The sequence below is a fragment of the Castor canadensis genome, chromosome 3 (assembly GCF_047511655.1).
Source record: "Castor canadensis chromosome 3, mCasCan1.hap1v2, whole genome shotgun sequence".
Classification (NCBI taxonomy): Eukaryota; Metazoa; Chordata; class Mammalia; order Rodentia; family Castoridae; genus Castor; species Castor canadensis.
The window spans coordinates 96,197,077-96,221,483 of record NC_133388.1 but is presented as its reverse complement, the minus strand read 5'-3'; the positions used below and the strand labels follow the sequence as shown (position 1 = coordinate 96,221,483).

The 24,407-nt window shown below is 37.0% G+C and overlaps 1 protein-coding gene, 1 long non-coding RNA gene and 1 other non-coding gene across 3 annotated transcripts in view; 1 reads left to right on the top strand and 2 right to left on the bottom strand.

The window, feature by feature from the left end:
* Window positions 1–17,364: 17,364 nt before the first annotated feature.
* On the bottom strand, window positions 17,365–18,400 carry LOC141421634 (uncharacterized). Its single transcript, XR_012446255.1, has 2 exons — window positions 17,974–18,400; window positions 17,365–17,528 (listed from the first exon to the last, which is right to left on the bottom strand). It is a non-coding gene; the product is annotated as an uncharacterized lncRNA (long non-coding RNA).
* LOC141422246 (small nucleolar RNA SNORA24) lies at window positions 17,790–17,920 on the bottom strand. Its single transcript, XR_012446845.1, has one exon. It is a non-coding gene; the product is annotated as a small nucleolar RNA SNORA24 (small nucleolar RNA).
* A 206-nt stretch (window positions 18,401–18,606) lies between the features above and the next one.
* The window catches only part of LOC141421631 (serine/threonine-protein phosphatase 4 regulatory subunit 1-like), a 280,678-nt gene continuing 274,877 nt past the window's right edge, over window positions 18,607–24,407 (top strand). The window contains 1 exon segment of the mRNA XM_074068483.1: window positions 18,607–19,030. The gene's annotated coding sequence lies outside the window, so the exon portion shown is untranslated.

The following is a 24,407-nucleotide window of genomic DNA, read 5'->3' as shown; positions in this document are numbered from 1 at the left end:
TGCTATCCTTGAAGATTTTACTTCATAAAAGGAAAGAAGTGAAAACAGAGGGGTCAAATATTTACTAGTATTTTAAACAACAGGGACAATTTTAATGTTACATTTTGTAGATTTTATTCTCCACAATTTAAAATTTTAAGAAAAACAAGAAGATAATATAGTATTAGTATACTACAACAAGTAGATTTTCAGGACCTCGCACTTGCTAGGCAGGTGCTGTATGATTTGTACCCATTCTTTTATGCTTTAGGTTTTTTTTTTGATTAGTGTCTTGTGTGTTTGCACAGGCCAAACTAGACTGCAGTCCTCGTATTTATGCTTCCTGTGTAGCTGGGATGACAGATGTATGCCACCTTGCCCAGCCATTGATTGAGATGGGGCTGGTGAACTTTTTGTGGGGGTTGGTTTCGAATTGCTATCCTCTCAATTTCTGCCTCCCAAGTAACTAGGATTATAGGCATGAGCCTCTGGTGTCCAGACTTAGATGGGTTCTTAAAAGCTTTGGTACATTCTACTTTAAGAAATAAATAACTACTTTAAAGAATGAGTGGGAGAATTGGCTAGTTTGGAGCAATCTGTGATTACCCTTTATGAAAAGAGTAATCACCTGTTGACCTGGATTGAAGGTTCATAGTTTTAATGCACCCAGGCATTCTCTCTTTCTCTCTCCAGTGCTGGGGATTAAACTCAAATCTTGTGCATGCTAGGCAAGCACTCTGCCACTGGGCCACATCTGTAGCTCTTGGGTTTTTGGGACAGGGTGTTGCTACATAGCCCAGGCTGGTATGGAACTCACTCGGTAGTTCAGGCTGGCCTTAACTTGAGATCCTCCTTAGCATCTCAAGTGCAAGGATAATAGGTGTGCACCATCACACCAAACTTTTTTTTTTTAATCTTGAAATAACTGTCAAATATAATGCAATAAATGAATTGGATGCTGTTAATATTCTTCATATCTGAGGTCCTCTGAATATGGAAAGACGTCCCTGAATATTGATTACAACCTAACTTATTAAATTCCCTTTGATAAATTATACAGTTGAAAAACATAAAAGTTCAACAATTGTAAAATGTTTTCTGGCACTATGTATACCTATTTTAAAATATGAGACAGCATAGACTTGTTTATTACTTACACATTTGTTTTTATACCTCAAAGAGTTGTTGCACCTTATTTTGATACCTTTCTATGGTAGGCAATGCTACCAGTGGATTTTTTTTTTTTTTTGGTGGAACTGGGGTTTGAACTCAGGGCTTCATGCTTTGCTCCCCATCTTGGCCTCCCAAGTAGCTAGGATTATAGGTGTGAGCCCAAGTGGTTTGGAGCCGGTGACTTCTGTCAGATGATTAAATACAAGTCATCGTGGTGGGATCTTTTTCTAAAAGAACTTGATCTGGCTTCTTAATTTTTTAAGTTACAAATAGAAAATAGCTTTAAATAGATTTTCCTTTCTTGCAGTTCTGAACTCTTTGCCCCAGAGTGATATAAACTTTAAGTTTTGCTTGGTCAGTATTACATCATCTTTTTTCTTGGCATTGTGTACATTGGGCCCACTTGAGCATTATTGGAAACTTTTGTTTTTCTAATATCTTATAATCTGCAGTGTCATCTAGAAGACTCATTAAGAGATGAAGGATAAAATTCTGACAGCATGCCTCTGAGGTCATTTGGTGAATTAATCATTTTGGTACACATTGTTGAATCTCTTTCTCCATCAGGAAATAACTACTGCTGATTCCCTATGGATTGCCTTCTCCATGGTTGTTGTGAGAGATCATAGTGCTGATTCATCTTCATGTTCTTTGGGCAATTCTCTTCTTACATGGATAGAAAAAACTTTATGCACATGTAGTTAAGCAAAGAAGCAAATCACCCCTATATATATTCTACTCTGTAAAATTATTTTTGAAATTAGTTATGCTTTGTATATTCACCCTTCTTTTATATACCACCTCCTTATTCATACATCTGTATGTATGGATATAGGTACACACATGTATTTTTTTGAGGTGTTGGGGATTGAACCCAGGCAAGTGCTCTTGAACTATGCCCCCAGCCCTTTCATACATTTTAAATGCAACTCATGTCTTTTGTATATTCATAACAGAAGTCTGTTCTTGGGACACTCTTAAGTACAATTTACAGTTAAGTTGGCTTATAAAGCCCTTTTTCATATGTTAGTACACTATATGAGAAATTATAAATTCAGATCAAAATTCTATTTTGGGAATGTGATTTGCTCCTTTGAGTTACATTTTTTACATATTGCTTGGAATGGTATTGTATGTAGAAAGTAAGTAATTTAGACCATTACTACCTTTGCAGTTCTCTCTTAATGTTTGTGAACACCAAACAACCTCTATAATCAGCAAAGGAGGTGTAGATAACTACAAGAGTACCAGATAGGGTCAAACCATTCAGCAGCCCATGAAACCCTTTGGAACTGAATGGTGGGAAACTTCATTAAGTTTCTTATCTGCTTGCAAATTATTGTCAGTTAAGTGAGAAACATTTTTATTATAAGAAAAATTATTCTACAATTTTCAAAGAAAAAACATTTTAAAATAGAGGAGGCGTGTCAGTGGATGTGTCACTTGTGTTTTTACCCCATTATCAGAAATATGACAGTTAATTATGGACTCATTTCTGCCTCAGAGACTCTCTCCTCTGTTTGTGGTTTGAGATTATTGCACTGTCGGCAGAAGCGGATCATTGGTGGGAAAAATTCCTTAAGGTAAAAGGTTCTTCAAAGGAGATTTATTGTAGAATTATTTATGTACATACAATGCTTCAAACTCAAGATTTATTATTATTATATAAGGAATTAATTTTATCCATTTTATTTCCAAAATTAAGTACAGATTACATTGATTTCATTGCCCTTTGACCTACATGACTTACATTTGGATTATACATACCGTGTTTCTCTGTCACTATCCCAGGATTTATGAGATAAATCTGATGTGGCAGAAACAAAATAATTTAACAGGAAACCTGAAGTACAACTGCAAAGATTCATTTAAGTTAGAATATATTTGTTTCTGATTTGACTCATTTTAATAGAAAGTTTTATCTGAATTTACTTGTGGGAAACTAGAACTTTATATACTATGACTTCTTTAGGCTGCTTAGGTGAGGTAGAAGAGGAGTGAAATTATCCTCAAATCTTGAAAGAAGACTCAGTTTGTTTCCAGGAGTGTCAGAGATAGGTGTCATGCATATAAATGTCTATGAGCTGATCTTCAGAGTTGCTCATGTGGGGCCTGCTCATAGCTGTAGGGGCATCATTCTCCTGGTAGGAAGGGGTCTTACATCCTGAAGTACCTTATGAATCCCCCACCATCTGCAAGCCTTGAAAATTGTTGCTTTAACTGCTGTTTATTTTTGCTTTTTTATCCCTTATGGTGTGTGGCTTGCTTTCTTCTCAGGGGTGGTTGGCCTTGGCAGGTTTCCCTCTGGCTGAAGTCATCCCATGGAGATGGCCGGCTTCTTTGTGGAGCTACACTTTTGAGTAGTTGCTGGGTTCTGACGGCTGCACACTGTTTCAAGAGGTATGTGTAACTTACCTTTCCCCATAACTCAGTTGGGCTTTGACTCACCAGTTCTTCCAGTCCCATGCTGCCAGACAGCACTTGGGGTATTAGAGCCAGGCTATAAATCCTTCCCTGTCTGTATCAACAGCACCATGGAAGTGAGGGAGCCCTCAGGAGAAGCCACTTGCCTCCCTGGTCTTCAAATGATCTGGGGAGAATTCAAGGTGGGCTTTGGAGGGGAGGCAGCTACGGTAGTGCTTCTCTTGAGAACTTACCTGACAGGGCTGGGCATGGTGGCCACATCGTAATCCCAGCACTCAGGATGCTAAGGCAGGAGGATCATGAGTTCAAGGCCAGCCTGGGATCCATAGCGAATTCCAGGCCAACACTGGTTACCTGGTGAGCTTCTGTCTCAAAAACCCAAGTCAGACTACAACAAAATTAAAAAAGAACTTTCTGAGGTGAAATCATACCTCTGCAGAAGTAAAAGTAACCTGATAATATTTAGTTATAAATTCTAAGTGTAGGGAGTACAGTTTTAGTGTTTTTAATGCTTCTATCTTCTTGATGTTTTCTGTCTTTTAGATTTGTCTATTTGTACCTCCTAGAAAGCATCTATTTTATTCTTGACTTTTATGGAGTTTATTGTTGATTATTTCTTCTTGTCCCAAACATTTTATCAGTTCATTCTGAAGTCTTCCCAGTTGAGAAGGGAGGCTGCTCAGAGAAAATCAGTGTGCCGGAGTCGCCAAGCTCTTGTTGGCAGAGCCTACAACAGAACTTGGCTCACTTCTCCCTTTCCTGTGCTACTTTTGTGGTTAATACTATTTCCTTAGCATTAATTTTGGTACGTATTTAAAAACTGTATACCAACATTTGACATTGGTAATTACTGAAGCAAGGTGATGGGTACAAGGAATTTTATTATACTATTTTGATTTTGTGTTGGAAAATGATCTTAATAAAAAATTTATAAAGAAGGTATGCCTTATTGTTGAAAAATTCTTCTAGGCAAAAATTTGTTTTATGTTTTTTCTTAAATGATATTATATGGTACATATCTTTGCTTCATTATGTATTTGTGATACATCTAATGTAGACATTGTCCATTCAACATAACTGCCATTTGAATTTTCACTTCTATTGTAAAACTCAGCCATGGTTTATTTATCATTTACTGATGTATAGTCAGATGATTTCCATTCTTTCACTATGATAAAACAATGTTGCAGTAGACATCTATGTACACTTCTTTTTTGGGTACATATCTATGGGAGCATTTTGCTGGGTCCAGCAGTACATTCTTCTTTCAGTTGTATCAGGAACTTCCATTCTGCCTTCTAAAGTAATTGTATCAGTTTATAACCTGGCACTGTGTAGGCTTTTGTTACTCGCATTCCTACCTAAAGCTGATGCTATAAAAATTTTTAATTTTTGTTAACTTTACTTTTTCTTTTTAATGTATTTCCCTTGAATAATGTCTTTTCTTCGATGATTTTATGTTCATATCCTGTGCCTATTTTCCTATTGCATTATCTTCTTGTAGCTGATACAATTTTTTTTTACACATATTCTGGGTATAAAATCTTTGTTGTTATGTGTTACAAATATCTTTTCCCAGTCTGGGTCATGTCTCATGTCTTTTACTTGCTTAATGGTTCTTTTCTTATGAAAATATCTTAATATGTTTTAATGTGTCATCTTTCCTTTAAAGTTTGTGTTAGACTTTCCATCACTCTGACAAATACAAATCTTTTCTTAAGGGAGGGAGGATTTATTTTGACTCATGGTTATAGTCCAGGGTTGATTGGTTCCATGTTTCTGGACCTGTGGTGAGGCAGGACATCATGGTGGCAGGGCATGGTGGAGCAGAGCTGTTCACCTTATGACAGTTGGGAAGGAGAGAGGTAGCGACATAGAGAAGAAGAGAAAGAGAGGAAGAGAGAGAGAGAGAGAGAGAGAGAGAGAGAGAGAGAGAGTGCTCCTGTACTAGTTGGTTTTCTCCTTTTTTTTATTACATTCTTTTCCCTGGCCTATGGGATAGTGCTGCTCATTTTCAGGGCAGGACTTCCACCCCTAGTTAATCCTCTTTGGAAATACCATGACAGAAACATCCAAAGGTGTGCTTCACTGATTTCATAGGCACTTCTCAATGTAATGAAATTGACAACCAAGATTAACCAACAAAGTTTATAAAAAAAAACTTTGCGTATATTCTTTTAAAAATCTTTCCCTAACCTCATATAATAAAGGTATTCTCTTTTTTCCTTAAGAAAGTTTACAACATTTTTTATATAAAAACTTTGAATCTGTTTGCAGTTTATTTTTGTACATTGTGTGGTGTGAGGTAGGGACCTAATTTCATACTCTTCTTCATGGATAGTTTTCCCAGAACTTTTTCTGTCTTCAATATTCTATTCTTTATCCACTGATTTATGTTAACTATGTCAAATACCAAATTCTCACTTGTCCTTATTTGTAGGATCTCTATTTTCTTCCACTTGTCTATTTCAATAAATATCTGTAATCTTTCATGTTCAGAGTGCTGCACAAGATACAAATATATATTTTCCATAATGTTTGCTATTTCTGGGATATGACCGAGTTTTAGAATTCATCTAAATACCAATGGGTTTAATTCATTTCTGTGTTACATGAGTGACATAAAACAAGAAGTTTTATTCATTCATTAACTTAACAAATACTATCAAGCTTGACATTCCCATGTAAATATTATGCAGTAGTAATAATATTGTGAAGAACAAGACAGTTAGGGTCTATGCTGTCATAGAGTTTATAGTGTAGATATAAGACTAATGCTGTAGCTATAACAGCCTAGAGAAAGGAAATGTTGAGATTGCTGATATAACCAAAAAGAGTTAGGTACTATTTTTAAAGTAAGTTATTTTCACCATATTAACTTGCTAAAAAGAACCTAGGTTCCTGGGACCCTGTTTCACATCTACTGAGCTTTTGAAGCTGAGGCTCAGGAGTTTGCATGGTCTAAACATTTGAAGAATGATGATGAGGAGAAATACAATGACATTGAGAGACACCTATTCCATTCAACATACTGTTAAACTGAAAAAGACAGGATCATGAGGGCAAAAGATCTTGAAAGGCTGATTCTAATGAGCAAGCACTGTGCTTAGCTCTGAGTGCCCCACCATGAAGAAACAACATGGTGCACCAAGAAGGGCAAGCAAGCAGAATGAGATTATGTGGATGTTACCTGTTTTTTCAAATACCACAGATGTTTGAGGGACATAAGATAATTTTAACATAAGGAAGAGTTTTGTGGTTGTTTATTTTTTATTTAACATGAGGACAGTTCAAAGATGGGATGGACTATATGCAGGAGGAAGAGTTTTTGTTATGTAGTCTGTTTAAGCAGAGAGGATGGATTCATGTAAAGGATGGTAGAGAGTAGAATTAGTACTATTCTTTGGGTTATCAGATCTGGGATTTGTATAATGGACTTAGCAGAGAGAAGTAGGAAAGACCCGGAATGCTAGGTTATGATTTCTGTTTTATTCACTGGGCAGTGGAAAATATGCATAGGCAGTGGAAATCTTGAAATATGATCGAAGAGGGGTGTTAGGAGGTGAGTCATTTAGAACTGTATGGACAGATCTGAGTGAGTAAGGCAAATATTGGAGGAATCATTAAGGAGGTTGAAATTACATGAAAAATGTACTTGTCTGCCTTTTTCTAGAGTGATCCAAATTTGTTTATTTTATCAAAACTCTCTGTGGTAGGAATCAAAGGGACTGTGAGGAAGGACACTAATTTTATATTTTTATCCTGGAGGGAGAACAGTTATAAGGCTATTGTAGTAATGGAGATAGAAAGTGGAAAAGGAGAGGAGGGAGAGAAGGTAGAGACACAATGATGAGAATCACTAGAATTTGGTATAGTGTAACAGAAGGAGACTTGGATCTGGCTATTTAGACCAGGTTTACAGTTCTAGTTCTTCCAACTCTTAATTGCTTAGCTTTGCAGAAATTGTTTAGCCTCTTGGAGCCTCAGTTTACTCATCTGTAAAGTGAAAGTAGTAATCTTTCACAGTGAGGGACAAATGATCTGCAAATTATTATGAGACTGTAAAATTCAGAACAAACATTGGCTATTACTATAGAGGAGTTCAAAAGGAGGAACAGAAGAATATGCTAGCAAAAGTAGGGAACCGAGGATGATTTATTTTTTCATTTTACTAGAGGAAAATAGTAAGTTAGAAAACTGCAGAAAAGCTGAAGAAGTCTGCTTGGGGGCTTGGAATTTAGGCAAAGTAATTCAGTTTAGATTATCTTCTCCTCATCTAACTCTTTGCCTTTCAAATCTCAGCTAAAAGGCATAGTCTTAGGGGCTCAAGATTAAAGGATTAAACTAGAAAGATTGCTCAAAAATTTAGCTTTAGTTGAAAACTTGTATTTGACTTTTGTCCTCCTTGGGAGGTATTATTTTTGGTATGTGTGTAGGGGAGCATGTTGAATTTGTTTGTTTACGTGGCATTTTTCCTTCCTTGGCATACTCCTTATAGATGTTGCTTAGAGTTAGTACTTGTCTCATTTGTGTTTGTACACCAAATGTCTACTAGATTACTTGGCACATAGTTGATACTCCTAAACAGTTGTCAGATGATAAAAGTGGGGTTAGGTTGCCAGAGACTGGATATGTTTAAGAATGTTGGGCTTTTCGGAGGATGGGGGTTATTTTAAACCTAGACCAACAGATAACTCCTTCCATATGTCATTTGGAATTTTTTCCTGCTATCTGCACAGTACAAGATAAAGACAGTTTATTAAAGACCAGAGAAGATTATGCAGCATTTTCATATGCTTTGGCTATGAAGCAAGATTCTTTGAATGTAAGTAGGGGAAAAGCTGCTTTGCAAATGTGTTATATGTCCATCTGATTGGTCTGTAAGCCTTCTTGAATTTCATAGACTCCCTGTTTGAAGTGCCCAAGTACGCTACATCTCTCTTCTTTATTGCAGTAAGTTTATTAAAAGGCATTGAGCTAGTTACTACTGATTAGAACAGGCTCCATGTTTGATTTTTCTTGATTCTGGGACTCTGGCGTCAAACAGTCCTCCTTTAATCATGAGAAACACTGAAGTTTGCAAAATAGGCTGTAGTTTGCAAAGTAGTCGAGCTTTGAGAGGTTACTGTCCTTTTAGATTTCTTGGGGGAAGGAGAGGAAGTAAATGGTGTTAGTCTAATTTAATGAGTGCTGGTAGGGGATCTGGATTTCATATTTGAAATTAGCTCCTGTACACTCATTTTCTTTGTTCGTATTCTATCTGCTTTGTCAAGTCCTGGGCCTATGTATACATGAAGGCTTCTTGTCCATCAGGCCCTATTTGGTGCCTCTACCTTGTAGCATTGATATAGGCCAGTGCTCTTGATCTGTCATTTCTGAACAATAAGACATAGGGTGCTGTTATTATCTGTTATTTTTTTATATAGAATGGGAGCTTTTTATGTTTGTTTCTTTTGCCTTCACAGAATCATCACTATGTTATGTAACCCTTACATCAGAATAGTCTAGGAATGATGGCCTGGGCAGGATGAGATCAAAATGGCCTTATTTCACCTCCACCATGCTCAGTTGCATTCATTTCATGTAGGGTGGCTTCTTTATAGGTACTTTACTGAAGGACTGAGTTCTAGTAACTCAACTCATTCTTTCATAAATTTCTAATATTGTGAGGTGCCCAAAATTTATTTCTATACCTGTGCAACAAGAACAACTGAGGAAGTTAATGAATCACTATTTAAGGGCTTATTTTTCACATTTTTTCTTTTGTTAAAGTAATAGAAATTTTGGAATGCAGCATCCTGTTAGCAGTCTGTAATGGAAACATGAACAAATTAAATTTTGTTTTTGGTAGCAGTCCTTGAATCTTTCACAGTATAAATTGCTTACTTTTGGTAGTTTTTAGTCCAAATCATTACTACAAAGTACCAGGAAATGATCTTGTGTGTGCAGTTTTACAGTAATATAATTGAGAGAAAAGTTCCTGAATATTAAACTAACTCTTTTAAATAGCTTATTCTGATAACCAACACAATTTTGGAGGAATACATGTACCTTAAACAAAGACTCTTTTATTTCTGTAACTCTACTCCAAATTTGATTTGTTCAAGAATATAACTTTACCTGATTTTATCTTTTTGACTTTTTGCCTAGACATGCCATAGCAATGGAAAACTGTCAAGAGGTGATTGCTTCAAAAATAAAAAATAAGTACACATTTAGAAAGATGAGCCCTGGAGCTAATGAGACTTGCTTTTTTTTTTTTTGTGCTGGTATTTGAACTCAGGACCTTATACTTGCAAGGCAGACACTCTACCACTAGTCCCCTGCTCCCCCAAGCCCTTTTTTGCTTTAGTTATTTTTTGAATAGGGTCTTATGTTTCTTGCCTAGGCTGGCCTTCAATCTCCATCCTCCAGATCTCTGCTTCTTGTTTAGCTAGGATTATAGGCATGGACTATCACATGTAGCCTGAGACTTACTTTTTAAGAACACATTGTATCAGATGCTTAATATGCATTCCATTATGGTCTCTAGTAGTACAGAGTTCTTAAGAAGGTGGTCTTTGCTAGTATACATAATATCATATCATGAGTCATTGAGTCATGCTAAAACTATTTCCTGCATATATATATATATATATATATATATATATATATATATATATTAGTGCAAGGTTCTACTGAGGTTACTTCTCCCCAAGCAATTGGAACTATTTACACCAAACAACTTTAGTCCTCTGCCTTTTGAGTCCCGTCCAGATAACAGATAAAAACAAATTCTAATAGTAGCATATGTGCATAGGCTGATATAAACTATTGTTTTCTGGTAGTGATGATTCCATGTAAAGAATAAACACTGTTACCCTGAAACCTGAGCTAATTCTTCAATTTTTAATTCTAGTAACTTTTTGTTGCTTTTTTTTTAACCCTAGAGTCTCAGAAAAACTGGGATATTAAATTTGACTAAACTGTCTCAGATCCTCTCTTGCTGAAGCTTGTCTGGGAATTTCATCCAATTTTTATTTGAGGGGGAGTTGAAGGCATTTCAGCAAAGTAAACAACTGAATGGTGTGTCAGCCAGAACTAGAAATGTTTCCTTAGAAGCATTTTTGAATATAATAAAGTATCAAGATAACAACAGTTCAACTAGAAAGACCTCAAGTACATAGAAAGAGGATTCCTTTATGCTTTCTTGAGAAGCCTAGAATCACAATAGTTGTTTACGAGGTCCACCAATACAATGAGAAGTTCAGCCAAAGTTTCATCCCTGAAGTATATAATCTTATCCACTAGGAGAGGTGACAGAAGATATTTTGCTGGAAGACTAATCCAGACTTCTGTAAGTTGCTTTTCAAATCTCAGTGATAAAATCTACTTTAACTGCAGTTGAATATGTGTGGGACTCCATGCTTAGCTGATCCACTTGCTTAAATTAGGACAATTTTAAAAGTAAAGATACTAATTCTGGGGGTACTTGCTTAAATCTGCTTGATCTAAGAACACAGTGTATATATTGAGCAGTAGGCTAATTTGCACTTGGATATCTGTTAGTAATCTCTTAGGTTGCTCTCTTAACCCAGTGCATGCCAGGCATGCAGGGGCAGGAGTTATGCTCATGCCTTTAACAATCTTTGGTTCAGCAATTCTCAATCCTATGAATTTGAATCACCTATGGTTCTATGCCAGTCCTATGAATTTACCTTCTCTGAGACTGGGGGTTTTGGATATTTGTGTTTCTAAGAGTGGTAAAGGTGATTCGGATGAAGAGCTAGTATTAATAGTATTAGATCTCTGTGGGGATTTGTGTGTGTGTGTGTGTGAAATAGAAGCTTGTGACAGTTTTGTTATAATACAGGAATTGGTGAGATGTCTCTTTGGTTTCAGCAAGTCAGGGATAAGAGTGTAAGTATGTATATGGACATGGATGTCTTTCAATAGTTATAACATACACTTATTAAGAACTTTCTAATAAGAATAATTATGGATGCATCCTTGAAAGTGCTGCCAAAATGTTGCATTTATTTTTGGAGATGAATTTAAGAAATTTTCTAGAGCTGCACGCTCCAAAATGCTAGTCATGTGGCTTTTGGATCAATTGATAATGTGATTAGTCTGAACTGGGATGAACTAAAAGTATAAAATACATACAGAATTCTGAATGCTCAGGGTGAAAAAACAATAGCAAATATATTTTCTGTATAAAAATAAGAATATTAAATATCTTAATAACTCTCATATTAATTGCATTTTGCAATGAGAATATTTTACTTTAACTGCCTGAATATAGTTAATAAGATATATTGAATTTTTGCAATATACTAGTAATACTAGTACTCAGAAAGTATGAGTTATCAAATACTTACTTGATTATTCTTCATAACTTTATAGAATTTCCAGATGCAAAATAATCCGAAATTTTTACTTAAATTTTGGTGTGGAATCTGTAAGAGCATATTCCCTGAGCAAAGCCTCTGAACTGTAAAGGTATGTGATGATTTAAGATGAAAAATGGAGTCTAACAGAATCACAGGAATTTATAAGAATTTTAAAGATCAACAACAGCTGGCTGGCATGCCAATCACACTACTAGAATGTACGAACATATCATAATCATATATACATAGGCTTTTTGAGACAGGGTCTCACTGTGTAGTCCAGCCTGGCCTTGAACTCATGATAACTCTTTCATCCTCCTTTCATATGCTAGGATTACAAGTGTGAGTCACCAAGCCCAGCAGGTTATATTGTAAACAGGCAGTCACAAGAAAATTCCAAGCTTTTGAATAACAACTGCTTTAAGCTCACATTCAGTAGAAGTCTTGTAAACAGTAGAAGATTTTTAAGTTTTAGTAAAAAAATTAAGGCAAGAGTTGTTAAATATATGCTTTTTCTCCTTCAGCAATCAGCACCAAGTATATGGAGAGTTGATAAAACCGGGGTTCCAGTATGGACAGACAAAAGAAAAGTATTGAAAATTCTGCAAAAAGTGTAATTGTAGTAATGGTAGTAGAATTCAAACCAGGTAAGGAGTGAAGTCATGAGCAGAGGGAGGTTGAAATGAAAAATTAGTTGAGCCAATGGAATGGTCAGTGTGGTTAAAGGATTATAGAGCTGTAAAGATAGAAGGTAGTAGACAAAGTTAAGATGCTTGAAATCAAGATTTCACAAATGTGTATTATTTGGTGAATACAAGGTCTAGGTCTCATATTGGGAATAAGTAGCTGAGTTGAAGTGGCGAATACCTTACTGCAGATAAGTCAGGAAAGTAAAAAGGACAAGTGTTGTAAATGAAGTTATTAAGAGTGTTGAAAGTAGGAGGCAAGACAGTGAGCTAGGTGCTATAATCTTCAGTAAGAAAGAGAGGAAGTAACCAGATGGGTCAGGTTATGTATTGTAAGTCAGTTGTTCTCAACTGGGGACATTTTCCTCTTCAGGGATTTTTGTCAATGTCTGGAGACATTTTTGATTATTAGGACTGGGAATGGAGGGTTTATACATTACTGGTATCTAGTGACTAGGGCCCAGAGATGCTTCTAAACCCTCAATGCATGACAGCCCCTAACAACAAAGAATTATGTAGCCCAAAATGTCAGTTGTTGAGATTGAGAACTACTGTTGGTGGATGTATCAGAACCAAGGTATGTTATTTAGAAACAATCTAGTAAATATTGTTTCTATTTTAATCAAATAGCTTCTCATGGAAAAAAGAATATACACATTAAAAATAAACATTCATTCATTCACTAAATCAACAAACACATGTTGCATTCCTACTTAATGAGGCATCACTATTCTAGGCATTTAAGATTTCACTGTGAACACAATAGGTAAAACTATTCCTGAACTGGAGTAACTTTTATTCAAGCAAGAGGAGAGAGAACAATGAACATAATAAATAATAAACTAGGTTGTTAGAAAGTGTAAGTACTCAAAAAAAAAAAAAATACCAGAGCAGATTAAAGATATTGGGAGTGCTGGAGAATGAGCAGATAAAGCAGTCCAAGTAGGCTTCACTGGGTGATTTCTAAGATTTAAAAAGAGTTCAAAGAACATAACAAATATATGTTAACCTCAAAACTGGGACTGTATTTGTTTCACAGGCATGGAGAGTAATTAAGTCTCCTTACTAGGAATAAGGTGGGCTGTACTAGCTGTGAGGGATATAGTTAGCTTTCTGTTCTCATGGAAATTCAGGATAAACTAAAAATTATGGAAATGACAGAAAAAAAGAACATGGCAAATACAGGGCAGAAATTCTATATTATACTATTTGTTCTTGTTTTGATCCTTTTTCATTTGTTGGAGAATTGATAGGTTGATAATTAGACCATTCTTCACATTTTCTCTTCAGAAAATAAAAAGTTAACTGGTAATCTAGATTTCACAGTGAAATGAAAATGAGAAGTGATGGCACTGGGTTTCCAGTAAGGTACAGTGGGGTCAGAGAAATGGAAAAGCTAAAATTACAAAAGGAGATAAAGATAATATCTTTATTAGCCTTCTTTGCTGCCAATCAATAATTTGAGTATCTGAATTGAGTCTCTTTTGACTTTCTCTGTCTTTCAGGTATGGTAACAGTACCAGGAACTATGCTGTTCGGGTTGGTAATTATCATACTCTGGTGCCGGAGGAGTTTGAAGAAGAAATTGGAGTTCAGCAGATAGTGATTCACCAGGAGTATCGACCAGACAGCAGTGACTATGATATTGCCCTGGTTAGATTACAAGGACCAGAGGAGCAATGTGCCAGATTCAGTAGCCATGTTTTGCCAGCATGTTTACCCCTCCAGAGAGAGCGGCCACACAAAACCGCCTCCAATTGTTATATAACAGGATGGGGAGACACAGGTAATAGAAATAATACAACAAAACAAATGAGGAAAGCTGTGTACCTTTTTTGGTCTGATGTGCAATAGGTAGTGAGATCTTATAAATTGGTTCAGGCCTAGATGTTTATAATTCAGGTTCCTATCCTAAGGGGATCAAGGGTTTCAATTCCAACTTTAACAACCAACTGAAAGATCTCAACTGCTAGGGGACCTTAGAGGTAGAGAATATTTAATTAACTTTTGGTTCCCAACTAGTGAAGAAGACAAGAGATTTTAGGACCTCATCAAGATTTGGATCTGGCAGTCTGTATTTTAAAAAGTTTTTCCAGCAAAGCAAAGGGCTTTGGTGTTTGTTTCCCAGAGCCCTTTATCAAGCTAAGTTTCATGGAGAATTCCTAAGTATATAACAGACAAAAATAGAGCTGTTGGAAATTGAGGATGAGGTGAAAGAGAAAGAAACCCACTCATATTTCTCCTTCATCCTCCCTTACTGTCTTGCACCCCTAAATGGGAGTACTACTTCATGTTCTTCTTAGGTGAATATACCTCTGAATTCTCTTGGGGTAGAGTTTCAGGATGGGTCTTTTTCTTTTTTTTGCAGTACTGGGGTTTTGAACTCAGGGTCTCAAACTTTTGAGGCAAATGCTCTATCACTTGAGCCATACCCCCAACTGTCAGGATGGGTTTTAAAACAGACCTAGGCATTAGGTGCTAGATCATTCATAAATGACAATTAAATAAGAAGAAATCATAGGTTGGCTGCTTTCCACTGAAATGAATTACAATGATAAATTATATTCTTGAAAAGTGTTAAGAATATTTTCACAGATGCTAAAAATAAGGATTTACTTAGTAAATAAGTATATTTCAGTGTTTATTTTATCCCATTGTACAATAAAGCTGGACTTCACTTACACTATTTCATAGAAGATGATGTAGAACATTCAGTCCAGATACAGAACAATAAAGCAATGGGGGCTATCCTGAGATAAACTGAAAGTCAGGAGAGAGGGAAGAGGAACTATTTTCTGAGTGATTTAATAAAATCAGGTCAAAGCACTTCCTTTCTTGATACACTACACTTATCCTTAAGGCAAATCAATACTCTCAGAAGGCTAGTCTGTTAGAATTATTTCCTAAGGGGAAGTTCAGTCTCTTCCCTTGGGACACATCTGAATTAATAGAAACGACTAAGGAAGTACTTTTGCTACTTAAATTTAATCCTCAAATTCAGTGAGGTAGATGGTGTTTACATGAATTGATATGCCAATGCTTAACATTTCTAAAACCTGCAAATTGCTCTTTAGGTTACCTTTCTTTGTAGCTAAGCTCATAAATGTTACTCATTATCCCTAAGAAAATTCAGTACTAAGAACCTTATAAAGGGTGTATTAAGTTCCAATAAAAACATAGATGTCAGATGCCATTTATAAGTTATCACACACTTAGAACTACATTGCTACAATAGGTTTGTCTTCAAGACTATTAAATATCTATTAAACTGGTCAAACTTAATTAGCTGGATTCTCATCAGCTAATTGAAGTATTTGGTCTGCCTAGGACAAGCTTATTCAAGAACACTACAAGCAGCCATCCCCTTACTTCCCAAGAGGTTTTGTGAAGAACGTTATAAGGGTCGGTTTACAGGGAGGATGCTCTGTACTGGAAACCTCCATGAACACAAACGTGTGGACAGCTGCCAGGGAGACAGTGGAGGACCACTCATGTGTGAAAGGCCTGGAGAAAGCTGGGTTGTGTATGGGGTAACTTCCTGGGGGTATGGCTGTGGAGCCAAGGATTCCCCTGGTGTTTATACCAAAGTCTCAGCCTTTGTACCCTAGATAAAAAGTGTTACCAAACTGTAATTTATGAAATTCTCGGAGACAGTGAAAAAACTGATGGGAAACTAAATTTAAAATTCCACTAAGCCAGAGATGACTTCTGATAAGTTGTACATGACCAGCTGGGTTCACGTGACAGGAACATTTTTGGTTACAGATACCTCAGTGTAGTATTAACTGTTAATTGTCACCTACTCACATTTTGCTGAAGGTAGTTATTCTCATCTGTCATCTCTTCTGCCTAGTTCTCAGCATTCTCCACATTGCCTTATTTTCTACTATACTCAAACCTTTTTAAAAGTCTTACAAGTTCTAAAATGTGTGTAAGCCAAAACAAAATTTGGGAACGATCTCCAACATTTGAAAGAGTTGAATATATAACTTAATTCACTGGACATACTAACATTAATCACTTTCAACAACTCTAGATTTTCAACTCAGTGGAGGAGGAAATGAGAACTCTTCCTTAGCATTGTTTTCTGGACCATGATTCTAGAGTGCCACCTACTGGAACTTTCCAGTAATTGACTGTAAATTTCCCCAAACTGGCCTGGTAAAATCCAATCACTAGTAAAAATGCTTTTCCTGTCTTTTAATAGGCTATTTCAATTTAACCCATGCCAGTGATAATGCAACTGACAATAGGTTAGTAAGATCTGAATAACCCTAGTTTCCAAAGGAGGCCAAGGTGAAAGATCTTGACTCCAGTCACCCCCTCCCCAAAACCCACAATGTACAATCCCTATAGTGATTTCACCTACAGATTAAGATTCAGCCTGTCTTTCTCAAGGGATAAGAGCTCAATGCTTGCCCAAAAGTAAAATGTACAGTACCCAAAATATCGAGAATTATATCAAATGTCATGATCCCAAATAATTTCAAATACCTAATCTTCCCCTTTGCATCGAATTGTTCCCTTTTGGTAAAAACTGGTGCAAACCTACAGGTATTTTATAGTTTATTACTTTTCAGATGTGCAGTACCTGTTAGAAATAAAGTACATAAATTTTTGTGTGCAAGTTTGTCTCAAATGATGTAACCTTAGAATTGTACTCAGTCATTACTACGCTACTTTCATTAAACAGGATACATTTTCACCTATTGATTATCCAGTCAAGATACTCATGTTAATCAGACAATTTATTTAATATTAAAAAACACCCTAAATACCAATTCAAGTAATTCAGACCCATGTTGAAAACACTCAAAACCATTCACTCCAGGATGCAAGATACTGCAAGGTGGTGTGTTGACTTCACCCATTATCAGTTTGGATTTCTTGGTCTCTGTAAGAAAAGAAAATCATGATTATTTACCTTGATTTTAGATCTTAATGTTAACAAGTTACTTTCTACTCAATTGACTTAAAGTTACAATATGCCAGCAAATCGGTGAATATAATGAAAAGCTCTCACATTAACTTCAGAAACTTGTGGAGCTGAGGTTTTAAGTCAAGCGCTCTACTGCTTGAGCCACACCTCCAGTCAGTCCTGTAAGTTTTCACAGGTTGGCTGGTAACTTGGCATCTTGCAGGCTTTAACCGTGAAGAATGTTACTTGTGTAAGTCAGAATCTGATACCAATTAAATGGTGACAGCTTTGCCAATAAACAAGAATATGCTCTTCCATGGCTAGGAAGGGAGACTGCCATGGCTGACAGGTCCCAAAGACACATGGAGATTCACGACACAAAATCAATCAGCAAGCACAACTCCTATAGATAATTACTCACCAACAGGTTCACGTTTTGGAGGTTCTCTGCGTGCTGTCGCCAAATGATACAGAATAGTCTCAAGATGGCTACGTGGCACAGACAGCGAGCTAATGACCATTCTCGCCGGCTTTGCTGGGCTCCCCAACCCATTTCTTGAGCACCAAAGGCCAACGGGTGCAGTGGCTCAGGACCGCAGGCCACATGTGGCCACCCCGCGACCTAATAAACACTCGAGTCGGTTCAGGCTTGGGAACTTCAAGATTTCCCAAGCTGACCGCGACCTACTACTACAGCAAGGCCTTTGAATCTCCTGCATTTTGATTACTCAAATAAGCGTTGGCACAGTTATTTTAGGATGCAACACACAACTGCCTACACTAACAGTACACCGAAGCTTGGGAGGAAAAAGGACAGAGTCTGCCGCGCGCACTCACTTATAGCGCTGATGACGCCTTCCGGGGGAGGAGCCGTGAGGGGCGTGGCCACACGGTTTTCACTCCGCCCCGCCCCGCCCCTCTGGCCTCCTGGTCAGGGCTCCACCCCTTCCGTTAGCCACCTACTCCCAGAGGCCTCCTCTCTTCATTCCGCTTTTTCCCTCCTCCCCCGCTATCTTTTGGTTACTTCTGTGTGACTCCGACGCATGCGCATACGTGAAAGCAAAAAAATGTTCTCGCGAGAGCGTGAAATTATGTTGCGCGAACTGAGTGTATGCGCTGTAGGTCTTTTGTGTTACAGATACTCCAAGCTCGAAACTTCTTCATTGTTAACCTTTTGGTACGTTAATTTGTATAAAACAGCTTAGTTTTTACTTTTCTGCGAGCGAACTATCAGTGACCATCTTCCGCTGGTATTGCTGTTCCGGAAGTACCGGTGTCCGTGCCCTCCCAGCGTTTTTTGGGGTTGTGTGGTCTAGTCTCTTCGGGGTGTTTGCACGCAGTGCTGACACTTCACCGGACAAGTTCGTAAACTCAAGGTTCGGGAACGAGAAGGACGCTGATGCGGGAGAGCCTGGCTAGCACGCAACCACGTGAGCCGCTCCCGGGTCGTCACTCCGCCACAGCGCGTTAGTTTAATGGTGAGAAGGAGAAATGGGATCGCACCGGCTGGGGCATACTGGCACCTTGTAATGTCGCTTTAGTTTTAGACGCGGGTTTTTTTTTTTTTTTTTGCTTCATTCCTCCGGTATGAAGCAGGAAAGGAGTCCCGGTGAAGCTTGTTTTTAGGGCTGGATCATTTGGGGCAGCACATTGCAGCAATTGCTGTAGTGGAAGGTGGAGTCCTGGGGTGCACAGTGGTGGGGATCCGCAGAAACTTCCTGAGGTCACTTGCACGTTTTTGGTGGCATTAAATTTTTTTTAGTTCAAGTCTAGTTATACATTTCAAGCTTCAGGAAACTACATTTTTGTATACTTTTTTTTGCAATTTTTAGTAAGAATTTACAAAATGAACAAAAAAAATACTGTATAAAGAGCCGTGCACATTAAAGTGACAGTAGTATTTGAGTTCATTTGTCGTGATCTTTTTGTTTTTACCACACCTTGATTTGCAATGGAAAGAGTTCAGTGCATGTATTATCTTTTTTCAGAAAATATTTAACTTAGACTCAAAATAAAATAGGGCAGTGTTTTAGTACAGGATAACATTAGAAGCAAAAATTTAGTTTCCAAAGTCTGCCACACTCAAGAAGTTACTAAGGACTCTTGTAGAATAAAAGTCACCATTTTAGAAATGCAAACCTACTTCCAACCTTTGCACAGTCCAAAAACAAAGGTACTTAAATGATTTAAAAGCAGTTTTATACATATCTATCTACTTGTTTGTTTAAAATTATAGTTTTCCTGGAGTTTCATGTAAAAAAAAATTGTCTCTAAATCATGTAGAAAAAGCTGTATTTTGAGAAAAGTCACCATATACTGTACGAGTTTACACTGAAGAAATCCCATTGTTGTCTCTGCCTTTTTTGGCCTTGTTAATTGCATAACATTAAGAGAATGATGGTGTAAACCTTAAAGGAAAAAAGCCAAAACAAATATTTTCAACCTTCCTTAAATTTGCTTCCTATGCAAAGCCAGGAAAATCATTGCTGTTGACTTCTAATTTAAGTGATGTAATTGGAAGTCAGAAGCAATAAATATGTCACAAGCTTAAATTTGTTTTGTAATGCCCTTTTCATTTCCTGCATAGCAATAAGCCTGTAAATACACTAAATTCTTTTGCTTTCTATGTCAACTATTTATATCTGCTTAAAGAGTAAATTTGGAATGGACATTGTGGTGTTTTACCTTCACTAAATTGTTAAAATATTTTAGGGAAAGTGTCAGAAGGCCTAGTACAATTATTGGTTTTTTTTGAGGTGCTGAGGTCTGAACCCGGAATCTTGTGCTTTCCTTTTGCCACTTGAGCCACACCCTAGTCCCATTTTAGGTAATGAACAAGTTACCAATGATCGGTAATGATGTTCTGGAAAAAACTTTAAATGTTTCGATATACACAACTTTTCTTTAGGGAAAAGAGTTTAACTGCAGCAAAAATTGCTATTATGGCAAGATTCAGAATGCACAGGCTTATAGTGGCTGAACTTTAATTTGAGGGAACTAGAGCAATTTTGACAGCTCGCATTTCATTCTATTATTACTCTCTCACCTCATTTTACTACCCACACATCATCTCACTAATGAGTTGAAAAAAACCAGTAACAAGGCATGAATACTGAATCACAGAAGAGAGTTTTGCCATATTACTTTTTATGTAGACTCGAAATAACCATATGTATTAGTTTGCTACCTCCTTAACAAAATGCCAAAGATGAGTGGCTTTAACAACAGAAACTTACTTCGCTATAGTCCTGGAGATTGGAAGTCTGAGTAAGGTGTCAGCTGATGTTTCTTCTGAGATTTTTTTTCCTTTGGCATGTAGATGGGGGTCATCTTCCTGGGTCTTCACATAGCTTTCCTTTTGTCCTGTCTTGCCTGAGTTGCCTTTTCTTAAAAGCTAACTAGTCATATTTGAGGAGGGTCCATTCTTAGTGACCTCATTTAACCTTAATTGCCTCTTTGTGGACTCTGTCTCCAATATAGTCATATTAAGAGGTAGTGGGATTTAGGCTTCAGCATAAGAATTGTGGGGAACACAATTGAGACATAACACTATACATTTATGCTAAGCTATAGTCTTGGTGAAGATTTTAAATGAATGTTTCCACTGGGTTAATTGGCTAAAATGTGATGAATGAGAGTGTGTACCTGTTGGCATGTCCTGGCTTTTAACTATAATTTGTCTTAAACTGTCTTAACTAGTTTTGACTTAAACTGGTCTTACAGCTGGGTGCCAGTGGTGCATGCCTGTAATCCTAGCTACTCAGGAGGCAGAGATAAGGAGGATTGCTGTTCCAGCCGGCCTGGGAAAGTAGTTTGCTACACTCTTATCTTGAGAAAACATCACAAAAAAGAGCTGGTGGATGGGCTCAAGGTGTATGCCATGAGCTCAAAACCCCAGTACTGAAACAAGACAAAACCGAAACAAAAGAAACAAACCAAAACTGGACTTAAAAAAACCCTACTCTTCCCTATTCCATATTTTGTTATGCTTGTCTCTATCTTCCTTCCCATTTATTTTCATCTGTCAAAATTCTGTTCTGCTTTCAGTTCTTTGCCCAAATACTGTTTGTCTTGTGAAAATTTTCATTATTGAACTGAATTTGAATTTTTTCTTTTTTGGTATATGTAGCACTTGCATTTTCTTACAGTATCTTTATTGGAAACTCCTTGTGATATTTCCAATAAACATTACAAGGACTGTGTCTAACTCTTATTTGAAATGCCTACTGGAATGACTTGGATTAAATGAACACTCAGTTGCATTATCAAATACTTTAAAGTACTCAGTACATATTTTCGAAATTGAAAAATAGTTTTATTTTAAAAAGTCATTTTTTTCTCAGAATGTGAAGTTTAATCCCTTTCCTTAATTGCAGCACCAATTTCAGTGTGGTTTGTGCTTAGTAACTTTCTTTACAGTGTAGAAAATTGACAGGCACCACCTAGTCCTGGTGGTCAATATTAACATTAGTGATAAGTCTTTGTGACAGGGTGTCCTCTGATATAGTGGGATGAGAAAGACACTTTACATTTCTGATTATTCCTTCCCAAAGCCCATACCATAGTCTGACCATGAGTGAAAAAAAAAATCGGACAAAATTAAATTGATGGACATTTTACAAATTACATAATCAGTATTCAACACTTTTTTTTTCAGTACTGGGATTTGAACTCAGGGTCTCACAATAGGCAGATGTTCTGCCACTTGAGCCACTCTGCCAGCCTTTATTCAATATGTTTAAAATTGATTAAAACAGCAGTGGTTTTTAAAAAGTGGGAAATTGGAGGTGTGCCTTAGGTTTTAGGATACTTAAGGAGTTCCTACTATATGCCAGTCCCTATTCTAGTTGTTAGAACTAGAGCTGTAGTCAAAAATTGATTTTTTTTTTACTTTCATGTACCTAATATTTTAGTGACAAAAAATAGAGATGAGAGTATTAGTAACATCACAGAAGAACTACTAGGAAATATGTGCAGTCAAACAAATAAAATGGGCATCTACAAGGATGAACTGTAATCCATGAGACTGAATTAGAATTGATACTGACCTCTTCCTGGTTCTGAGGTTTAACTTTGGTCACAGGGCGATCATCAGGAGAAGCTGACGACCTTTGTCTCAGACATTTGTTGAACTGAATTGAAAAAGCTGCAGAACTGAGTACTGCCAGAAGATGAGCTACTAGATAAGTAACAACTTAGAATTTTGCAACATTGCCTCCTGTCCCACACAGGTCTTCCAAACATAAAACTACAGTATATGATGATTGCATTACTGCATCTACCAACTCTCATACAAAATGTCTCTTGTGGCTCATCCTAATCTGGAACTATTCAGGGAAGGAAAGGGAAATGTGCTAATTTAGCTAAGTAAAAGTAGAAATCAACTACAATATGCTAATTATATGGGATATTACAATGAGTCAATGGTATGGAGAAGAAGTAAGAAAGGAAATGAGAAGTGTTAGGGGAGGGGTACGAATTAAAATTTTAAAAAGGATGCTCAGGTTTAAAAGTTTTTAAAAAGTCTCATTAAGAAGGTGACATTAGGTCAAAGACTTGAAGAAAGTGAGGGAGCAAAAACATGCAGATATCTGTCTGCATGCAGAAAACTGAAACTGGATCCATGTCTTTCACTTTGTACAAATATCAACTCAAAAGTGGATTAAGGAGCTTAATACAACAGCTGAAACTTTGAAACTAGTGCAGGAAAGACTAGGTGATACACTGGAACACATAGGCATAGGCAATAACTTCCTAAATATTCCAATGACTCAGCAACTAAGAGAAAGGACTGACAAATGGGACTACATGAAACTAAAAAGCTTCAGCACAACAAAAGAAATGTTCTCCAGAATGAAGAGGCAGCCTACAGAATGGGAGAAAATCTTTGTCAGTTATACATCTGACAAGAGATTAGTAACTAGAATATACAGGGAGCTCAAAAAACTAAACTCTCCCAAAATCAATGACCCAATGAAGAAATGGGCAAATGAACTGAAAACAGCTTTTTCACAGAAGTCCCACTGACCAAAAAAATATGAAGAAATGCTTAATAACCCTGACCATAATGGAAATGCAAATCAAAACCACATTAAGATTCCACCTCACTCCTGTTAGAATGGCCACCATCAAGAAGACAACAATGAATGTCGAGGATGTGGGGAAAAAGGAACCTTCATACACAGTTGGTGGGAATGTTAATTAGTACAACCACTATGGAAAGCAATATGGAGCCTCCTCAGAAAACTAAAAATAAACTACCATATGATCCAGCAGTTCACCTCCTAGGGCTATACTGGAAGTAATGTAAGTCAGATTACCATAAAGGTACCTGCACACCCATATTTATTGCAGCATTATTCACAATAGCCAAGCTGTGAAAACAGCCAAGATGCCCCGTAACTAATAAGTGGATTAAGAAAATAGGGTATTTAGCTACAATGGAATTTTATTCAGTCATAGAGAAGAATGAAATTTTGCTGTTTGCAGGTAAGTGGAACTGAGAATATCATCCTTGGTGAAGTTAGCCAGGTTTAGACAGCCAAAGGCTGCATGTTTTCTCTTGTATGTGGAATATAGGCCCAATACAAATATAAGTGATATTAAATATACATAGAAATACAGAGCATATATCCAAAAGTGGGACTGGTAGAGAGACCAAGGGAGGAGGAAAAGAGGGAAAGAAGAATAGCTAATAATAACGAAATACATCACATCTGTATAGGAACAAGACACAAGCAAACACAAAGCTGCTAAAACAACTCATGATAGAGGAAAAAAGGTGAGGAAGTGCAGTGGAGGAGGGTTACATTGACTTAAGCACAATGCATGTATGGGTATAATACCAGGCCAAAA